The 9,524-nt window shown below is 32.5% G+C and overlaps 1 long non-coding RNA gene across 1 annotated transcript; it reads left to right on the forward strand.

Moving 5' to 3' along the window:
• Positions 1–4,397: 4,397 nt before the first annotated feature.
• Positions 4,398–9,340, forward strand: LOC111087718. Its single transcript, XR_002612376.1, has 2 exons — positions 4,398–6,572; positions 6,657–9,340. It is a non-coding gene; the product is annotated as an uncharacterized LOC111087718 (long non-coding RNA).
• Positions 9,341–9,524: the final 184 nt, after the last annotated feature.

Genomic DNA, 9,524 nt, shown 5'->3' on the forward strand with positions numbered 1-9,524 from the left:
CTTTGCTGAAGTTTAACAAAAATACGTGCCTTTGTTTTGATTCAATAAAACATGGATTTCTCTGAACACACACCCTTTGATTCTATCAATAAAACGTACATTTTTTTTAATATGTCTTTTGATGCAGTGGATAAAGTACATGTATTTTCAGTATTTAAGCCCATCATGTACCTTCCAAAATGGGTTTTTATAGCTGTTGGCTTACATTTGCTTGTTTATCAGCATACATTATAATTTTTGCTTTGACAACAATAAAGACATTACCATCCTTAGAAGATTCGAGATATGGTCTTAAATACTCGTGGATTTATTGTCGATACAATTATTTATAACATCTTTTAATTACTCTTACAATTTTCATTTATTAATTCTAAAGACATCAATCATTTCTGAAACAAATTAAATATAACTATCCAGTGTTAAAGGTTGTTTTCAGTGGCTGCCACTTAATTATCTTATAAATATATACATATTAACATTGTAGGTGTAAGAAATCTTACTTGTTTTAATTAATCATCCAGAAATGCTCAAAATTAGAGAAATTGTGTGCATAAGGGCTTACCATGAAGATGCAATTTTACATAAATAGAGAAGTAACTTCCTGGATGATGGAGAACCAATAGGATGTCAGCTGTGATACAAATATTTCTCTGGAGAACCAATAAGAGTCAACTGTATTTCAAATACTTCTCTGGAGAACCAATAAGAGGTCAGCTGTATTTCAAACACTTCTCTGGAGGACCAATACAAGGTCAGCTGTATTTCAAACACTTCTCTGGAGGACCAATAAGAGGTCAGCTGTGTTACAAACACATCTTTGGAGAACCAGTAGGAGGTCAGATGGTTTGTTCAATAGAATACTGATGAATCTACTTGTTTCTTTAATAATGCAGTGCATATTCTATTTTAGGTACATATCCACAGTTCACCAAAATATAGATATACGCTATTTTCCCTTAATAACCCACACTACTTCAAAACAAAGTATTGTTTCCACATAATAACCCACACTACTTCAAAACAAAGTATTGTTTCCACATAATAACCCACATTACTTTGAAACAAAGTATTGTTTCCACATACTAACCCACACTACTTCAAAACAAAGTATTGTTTCCACATAATAACCCACACTACCCTAAAACAAAGTATTATTTCCATATAATAACCCACACTACTTCAAAACAAAGTATTGTTTCCACATAATAACCCACACTACTTCAAAACAAAGTATTGTTTCCACATAATAACCCACACTACTTCAAAACAAAGTATTGTTTCCACATACTAACATGCATTACTTCAAACACAAAGAAAATACTACTTGTCCATCATAACAGACTTAGAGTACCTTAAAACATAGTACTGTTTCTACATAATAACACACACTACTTCAAAACAAAGTATTGTTTCCACATAATTTACAGTACTTCAAACACTAAGAAATTACTATTTTTCCTAAATAACGCAACATATAGCACTTCAAATAAAAAGTACTATTTTTAATAATAAACATACCTTACAGAACTTTGAAAGAAAACAAAGTGTTGTAGGGCAGGTTCTGTTGGATAGTTTGGTAAAAAGAAGAATGCAAAGATAGGTCCACTTAGTGATAAAAGAATTGTATTTGTCCAACTATAAGTTCTATATCACCAGCACTTCATTAAAACACAAAAGTGGTGTTTACGAACCTGGAGTAACAGATGACCTAACAAACTTGCTAACCACTCAACTCTAACTTACATTTAGTACTTTTCAAATTGTTGACTAAATGTTCTAAACAATTCCAGGCACAAATGTCTAAATCAAAGGAATGCAGTATGTTATTTTCATATTCACTGATTTTGCCCAAAGTAAAGCGAGTAGGAACTGCACGACAACAGAAGGATTGCAAGATACTGTATTGCAAAGTCATTGCTTGATTTTATTTCTTTTGTACTGAGTCTGACACAAAAGAGACTGGACACAAACTGGCTCACAATTATAATCTTTATTATATGTTAATGCAATTTGCATTCATAGATGTTCCCTTTGGTAGAGAGAGATGACTATATTTTAATTCAGGTCATGGTCTTCATTTGTTTTTAAACCTCAACTGGTATGGTCTTCATTTATTTTTAAACCTCAACTGGTATGGTCTTCATTTGTTTTTAAACCTCAACTGGTATGGTCTATCTGTATCTCTGCTGATATGAATATCTAGTTCTGCTTTGTAATTTCTATCTCTGTGTACTGTAACTGAGAGAATGTGGCTTTATATACATAAACATCAAGGCTAGGTTGCCAGAACATGTACAAATCATAGTGACTGGAGATAATTTTTGCTTCAGTGAGAGGGCAGATAATGCCCTTGTGGTATCAGAAAAGACTGTTGCACAAAACATGCAAAGCTACAGCTATCTGTCCTGTCATGTGATAACCTAGTGAGGTGATCCAGTCCTATGTGTACCTAGGATGAGAAAAATGTTGTTGTCCCTTGACCAACTTTCTATATGGGGAGCTAAACATACTGTGCGTGCATAGTAATTTTGAAGTATTTTACATATTAACTAAGGGGGTTAAAAACATGTGGTGCATCACAATAGCCTACAATAGTATTATTCCCCCATGAGAATGTCTTTTAGTGCTTTAAATGATAGAATTAATATTTCCACAAAATTGAAACAGTGGGATTATTGGGTAATGACACAGATCCTATAATTTTTTGGGTTCATTTTTCTTTCTCCTTGCCCAGTTTTAATGTTTGTATGTATTAACTACTTGGAATTTTTGTGAACATGCTTACTATAATATTCTTGCTTTGTTCTGCTAATTTTAACATCTATTTCTGTCAATTTTTGAAAGTAGCCCATCTTTTGTCATCACTAGTGTTTAATGTACTTGAAGTCTTGTCAATCTGTTAACATTTTTTTGATAGCCTGTAGTATTTCTAATCCCTTTTTAAAATGTTTAACACACATTCATTCTTTTACCCCCTTTAGTGTTAGTTTTTTGACTGCGCGAGATAGCTTAGACAGAGTAATAAGAAGTTTAGTATATAGTTTTTGAATTAGACGAACATTACGAAAACTTTGCTTTCTCAACTGGAATTACAAATTATGTAGGTAATTGTTTTTGTATTTAAATGTATTTCCAAAACAGGTTCATTACCATTAGTGAAAGTCATTAATTTTTTGGTTAGATAGGTGTTTAAAGAGGTTTGTTCATGCAGCTGTAATTACTGTACTGTCATAGTCTTTGCACCAAGTTTTTGCTGTATATTTTAGAAAAGTATTCACTTATAGATCAATATGTCTGTTTTTTGAAATTGAAAAATAAAATGTTAAAAAAGTAATAGTTAAAACTTGAAGACACTAATTTAACTTGCTAACTATACCTTTTCTCACTTGAAATATGTATGTGGTATCAAAGGTCACGAAATAGTTTGTAACTAAAACTTTGACACTAATGTACCATTCTTTTAACTTTCCAAGTATTTAATCTCCTGTAATATTTTGATAAAATATAATAGTTGATTGGAAAAAAACTTAATCCAAGGATTGGTAACCAGTATCACAATTCATACAGCAAGAAATGTCTTCCAATATCTTAATATCATACAGCAAGAAATGTCTTCCAATATCTTAATATCATACAGCAAGAAATGTCTTCCAACATCTTTTAATATCATACAGCAAGAAATGTCTTCCAGCATCTTTTAATATCATACAGCAAGAAATGTCTTCCAACATCTTTTAATATCATACAGCAAGAAATGTCTTCCAACATCTTTTAATATCATACTGCAAGAAATGTCTTCCAACATCTTTTAATATCATACAGCAAGAAATGTCTTCCAGCATCTTTTAATATCATACTGCAAGAAATGTCTTCCAACATCTTTTAATATCATACTGCAAGAAATGTCTTCCAACATCTTTTAATATCATACAGCAAGAAATGTCTTCCAGCATCTTTTAATATGAAACTTACAGCCAGCATTCCAATATTGAAGTTTTTACCAACCTAATAAAGGTGTAATGTGTGACAGGTAAATTTAATGTCATCTCTCTCAGGGGAATTACTAATTTCGTACTGGCTGTAAAATAAATATGCCTGTTTGTGAAACACATAGATGTAAACAAGATAAAACTACATGCAAGTCAATTACCTTAGTTCATTACTAGATTACTGTGCCTGTTAGTGAAATACATGTAAATGATGAACCTGCATGTAAGAACTTACATGCAGGTTCATCATTTACATGTATTTCACTAACAGGCACAGTAATCTAGTAATGAACTAAGGTAATTAACAGGCACAGTAATCTAGTAATGAACTAAGGTAATTTCTAGTAATGAACTAAGGTAATTAACTTACATGCAGGTTCATCATTTACATGTATTTCACTAATAACAATGCTTGTTAGTGAAATACAATAGATGATGTAGAAGGGATAAAATTGCATATAAATCAATTATAGGAATCTATAAAATAAAACTCTAGTTTTATGAAATTCAACAAAATATGCTGATCAATTCTTATGTTTTTGACTCACAACATGCTTTACTAAGTTGGTAGTTCCTATTTAATGGTATCCTTTATCCTCTGACAGAAACAGCAGTTTGGTTATTTGGCTGATATTGGATAGATTTAACAATATAGAAAACTTAAGAAATATTTATGTTAACTGTACAAAACTATATTTATATCTTAATGAAATCATTGAGGATTATATCTTTATGTATTCTTAACAATAAAAATATCCAGTCAGTCCTTTTTTTAAAGAAGAAAAATAAATTTTCTATTGTTTTAGCAGAATTCTAACTGAGGAATGAGTTCTATTCACTCTTTGAAACTTGCAGAGTTTGCTGAAAATGTTAAAAGTAGTTCACCGTAATGACTGAAAGAAAGTGAATACTTTTTGTAGCCACCTGTTAAACGTGGCAAGTGAAAGTTCACAGTTAATGGAAACGTGGTGATTTTTTTTAAGTTTCAAATTTGCTGGGAATATTTTATATGCGTATATATAATTTTTATAATAATTACACTCCTGTGCTTGGGAACCCTTTATATCCAAATTAGTTGACTGTCAACCATAGATCATTATTACTAGGTTTAATGTTTATAACTATAAATTGTCAGTTAAGTAGTGTTCATAATATATCTTTAAGAAGAAAGATCTGGTACTTTTATGTTGATGAAAGTTTTTATTTTGTGCAAAAAGAATGTGTATATATATATATTTACGATTTTGTCATGGTAACAATGTATTTTACCTCTTTTCTAGAGATATAATGTTGTTAGTTTTAACATGCACATCACATACACTTTTTTTTTTTTCTTTCATGTATCACTATCACATTTGTCACCATACTACTAGTTACATATGTTGTTAACAGTGGTCTAAACAGGTTCACCATACTACTAGTTGTGTATGTTGTTAACAGTGGTCTAAACAGATCCACCATGCTAATAGTTATGTACGTTGTTAACAGTGGTCTGAACAGGTTCACCATACTACTAGTTATGTATGTTGTTAACAGTGGTCGTAACAGGTTCACCATACTACTAGTTATGTATGTTGTTAACAGTGGTCTAAACAGGTTCACCATACTACTAGTTATGTATGTTGTTAACAGTGGTCTAAACAGGTTCACCATACTACTAGTTATATATATGTTGTTAACAATGGTCTAAACAGGTTCATCATACTACTAGTTATATGTATGTTGTTAACAGTGTTCTAAACAGGTTCACCATACTACTAGTTATATGTATGTTGTTAACAGTGGTCTAAACAGATCCACCATACTACTAGTTATATGTATGTTGTTAACAGTGTTCTAAACAGGTTCACCATACTACTAGTTGTATGTATGTTGTTAACAGTGTTCTATCAAAACTTCTGAACTGATGAAACTAAATAATGGTGATTTGATGTCCAATTCCCAGGTGCACCACATATCCTCCCACAGGTCCATTAGAAGGTTTGAACTGATAAAACTAAATAATGGTGATTTGATGTCCAACGTACAGGTGAGCTACATATCCTCCATAACATTATGGTAATCGAGACGACAACCTTTACTATTGTGTGCTCAGAAGAGTGTGTGTTAAAAACAAATCTGTCGTAATTCACCTCCCAGAGGTCCATTAGAAGGTTGAACTGATAAAACTAAATAATGGTGATTTGATGTCCAATGTCCAAGTGCACCACAGATCCATCAGAAGGTTTGAACTGATGAAACTAAATAATGGTGATTTGATGTCCAATGTCCAGGTGCACCACAGATCCATTAGAAGGTTTGAACTGATGAAACTAAATAATGGTGATTTGATGTCCAATGTCCAGGTGCACCACAGATCCATTAGAAGGTTTGAACTGATGAAACTAAATAATGGTGATTTGATGTCCAATGTCCAGGTGCACCACAGATCCATTAGAAGGTTTGAACTGATGAAACTATGTAAGGGAGATTTGATGTCCAATGTCCAGGTGCACCACAGGTCCATCAGAAGGTTTGAACTGACGAAACTATGTAAGGGAGATTTGATGTTCAATGCTCATGTGCAACACAGATCTTCCAATGGTTTGAACTGATGAAACTAAATAATGGTGATTTGATGTCCAACGTCCAGGTGAGCTACATATCCTCCCACAGGTCCATTAGAAGGTTTGAACTGATGAAACTAAATAATGGTGATTTGATGTTCCATGCCCATGTGCAACACAAATCTTCCAATGGTTTGAACTGATGAAACTAGATAATGGTGATTTAAAGTCTTCTACCTAGATCCATGAAATTTTGAATGTGGTGAGACTAAGAGAGACTCACAGCAAGAGTCATTGCAAAGTAATTTTTTGTCTTTACATGTAGGAATTTCACCATATAGTACAGTATTTACTATCCAGTATGTATAAATACAGGAAGCTGTTAGCATTGTTTTTTACTACTGGTCATATATATTGGGGTTCTTATTCTTTATATCATCAGAGGGACTTGGTTATTCTTACTAGCTGGAAGTAACTCCTGTAATATAAGGAAGCTGATCATTATAAAGGAGGTACGATGCACAGTAAGCAGGTTATTCATTGTCTCACATAGAGTATATGTGTTAGTATTTTAAAATACCTATAGGAAATGTCAAAAAGTGAGGAATTTCTTTAATCCTGTGGCTAGTAAGCAACATTACACACATTGAAAAAGCAAGTGTTACAAGCTTTGTTATTTGCACAAGTGGACAAACATGTTAAAATGAATTAAGATTTAAAAGTTGTTTTTCTCAGGTCAGAGATAATTTGTGAATTTAATTATTTTGAAGTGCTAAAAGACTTCTATGTCAATGCTTTTTACTTAGGAAGTCACTATATCAGCTGGGCCCAGCAGGCTGTTGTAACTCCAACAGGAACAAGGTACTTATGTCCAGTGTGCAACAAGACATTCAGTTCTGGAACTTCCCTCAGTGTCCATCATCTTCGTCAACATCGAACTATAGCAAGCCATAAGTGTGAAAACTGTGGCCAAGAATTCAGGAAAAAAAATGACTTAAAATTTCATTACTCATTCTGTAAGAATAGAAAGTAAAGTTGTAGTTCATTCCCTCTGGATATGTTTACGTGTCCTCCAAGATCTGAGCCACAAAGTTAGATATGTATGAAAGGTAACACTTTTAAGAAAACTTCTCATTACAAAGATTCCTTTTTTCAGTGAAAGAAGTGAGTGCAATAGCAAATATGGCAGAATGATTTCAGTTATTTAAAAAGTGTCTCATAATTGTTTAAAACTAAATACATCAGTATGCAAAAAGAAATTTTGTTCTAGGAATAAAAATTCAATGATAGCAATATTAGAAACCCCAACCTACCCATATATACCTTGATTACAGTCTGGATATGACACTCCACTAATGCTTCAGAGATTTTTATAATTCTATGGAGGCTATGCATGATGGGTCAATGACTTTATTTGGTTTTTGCCAGTTAAGGCCTACCATTGTTGTAGACAAATGTGAAACATGATTTGTCTGACCACATTTGTAGTAAACAATGATCCAATCCCAATAATCTAGGCAGCAGATCTTTCAGTTGTTGTCAAAAGTAAATAGTTTAGATAAATTGTAGCTTTTTCTGGTGGGAATGGATGCTTCTGGACCATTAAAATTATCCATCCATCAATTCTCATACATCCATTAGCCCAAACAATCCTTGATATTTGCCTTTCTCTTTTGACCACAGTTATTAAACAGTCTTATGATCTGATAATTATGCATTATAGATTCAGTATCAACTTGTGGTGATTTATTTCTTTAACATTGTATGAATAGTGTGGACCAGTCAATTCTTCAGGTAAGGGTTAATAACATTTTAGAAGTATCCCTATTAACATTAGTTATACTACAGAGGTGAAGTGTGTTACAGCAAAACGATTTGGGAACCTTGCCCTCACCTGTGTATTTTGACAACAGCCTTGTAGTGTAGTTTCCATTGCAAAAAAGCTCCCATCATAAAACTCATTTTTAAAGTACACTGCTCCTGCATAATATATGACGAGGATAGTTTCCTCATAGTTTCAACAGTCTGATCACACAGATATTCATCGGCAAAGCCATATGTCTTTGTATGGGTAAAAAGAATATCTATTTAATTCTCCAGCTGCTTGAGGTAGGAAACAGCTGTAACTTTTGTTGATTATGTTCCATACAATCACATGTCGACGGCTTTTGTCACTGACCTCTGTATTTGTGGATTGTCTGGTGTTACAAGATGCTGCACTATGCTTACCATGACTCAGGTACAACTTGTTGCAGGTCCTTTTTCTGCATGGTCCTGATTATCCAGGTTCCTTTGTTTTACACTGCCATTAAATGAAAGAAGTATTCCATCGTGAAAATTCAAAATTCTCGATCTGAACACACCTTTATGATCCGAGTATTTTTGCGTCATAAAGAGCTGTTACATGCCTATCTGAAAAGCAATCAACTTTTGGTGGCATCATATAACTAAAAATCAACTTTGTTATCCATATACATTTCTACTTGTAGATTAGATTGTATTGTTTCATCAGTTGTAATATAACTTACTCAGCCATCTGTAATATAATGTTTTATTTATTTGGGGTTTTGTAAGATAATGTGACAGTTTTCCCTACATAGTTGTGTGAGAAAATTGCTGTGATTTGTCATTCCTGTATGAAACTTATTTGAAAACATTTTTGTATGTGTTGGAACATAATAATCTTGTATTGTAATATGAGAATTACATCTGTAATGTGGAACAAGTTTTCTAATGATTCCAAAACTTTACTTACGATGACAATGTGTAATAATAGTGAAATAAAATTCATTATTTTTGTATCAATTTGTGTAATTTGCATGTAGTACAGCATCATTAGAGAATGGTCAGCTAAATTAATGATATGTGTACGTATGTCAAATTTTATTAATCTGTTGGTTTATATTAACTGAATTCAACCAAATATCCTGTTATTAAAGCATTTTCAAAGTAAGGCCTGTATTTTAAATGCCCAATGAGATGCTCAAAG

This window comes from Limulus polyphemus, unplaced genomic scaffold (assembly GCF_000517525.1).
Source record: "Limulus polyphemus unplaced genomic scaffold, Limulus_polyphemus-2.1.2 Scaffold2528, whole genome shotgun sequence".
NCBI lineage: Eukaryota > Metazoa > Arthropoda > Merostomata > Xiphosura > Limulidae > Limulus > Limulus polyphemus.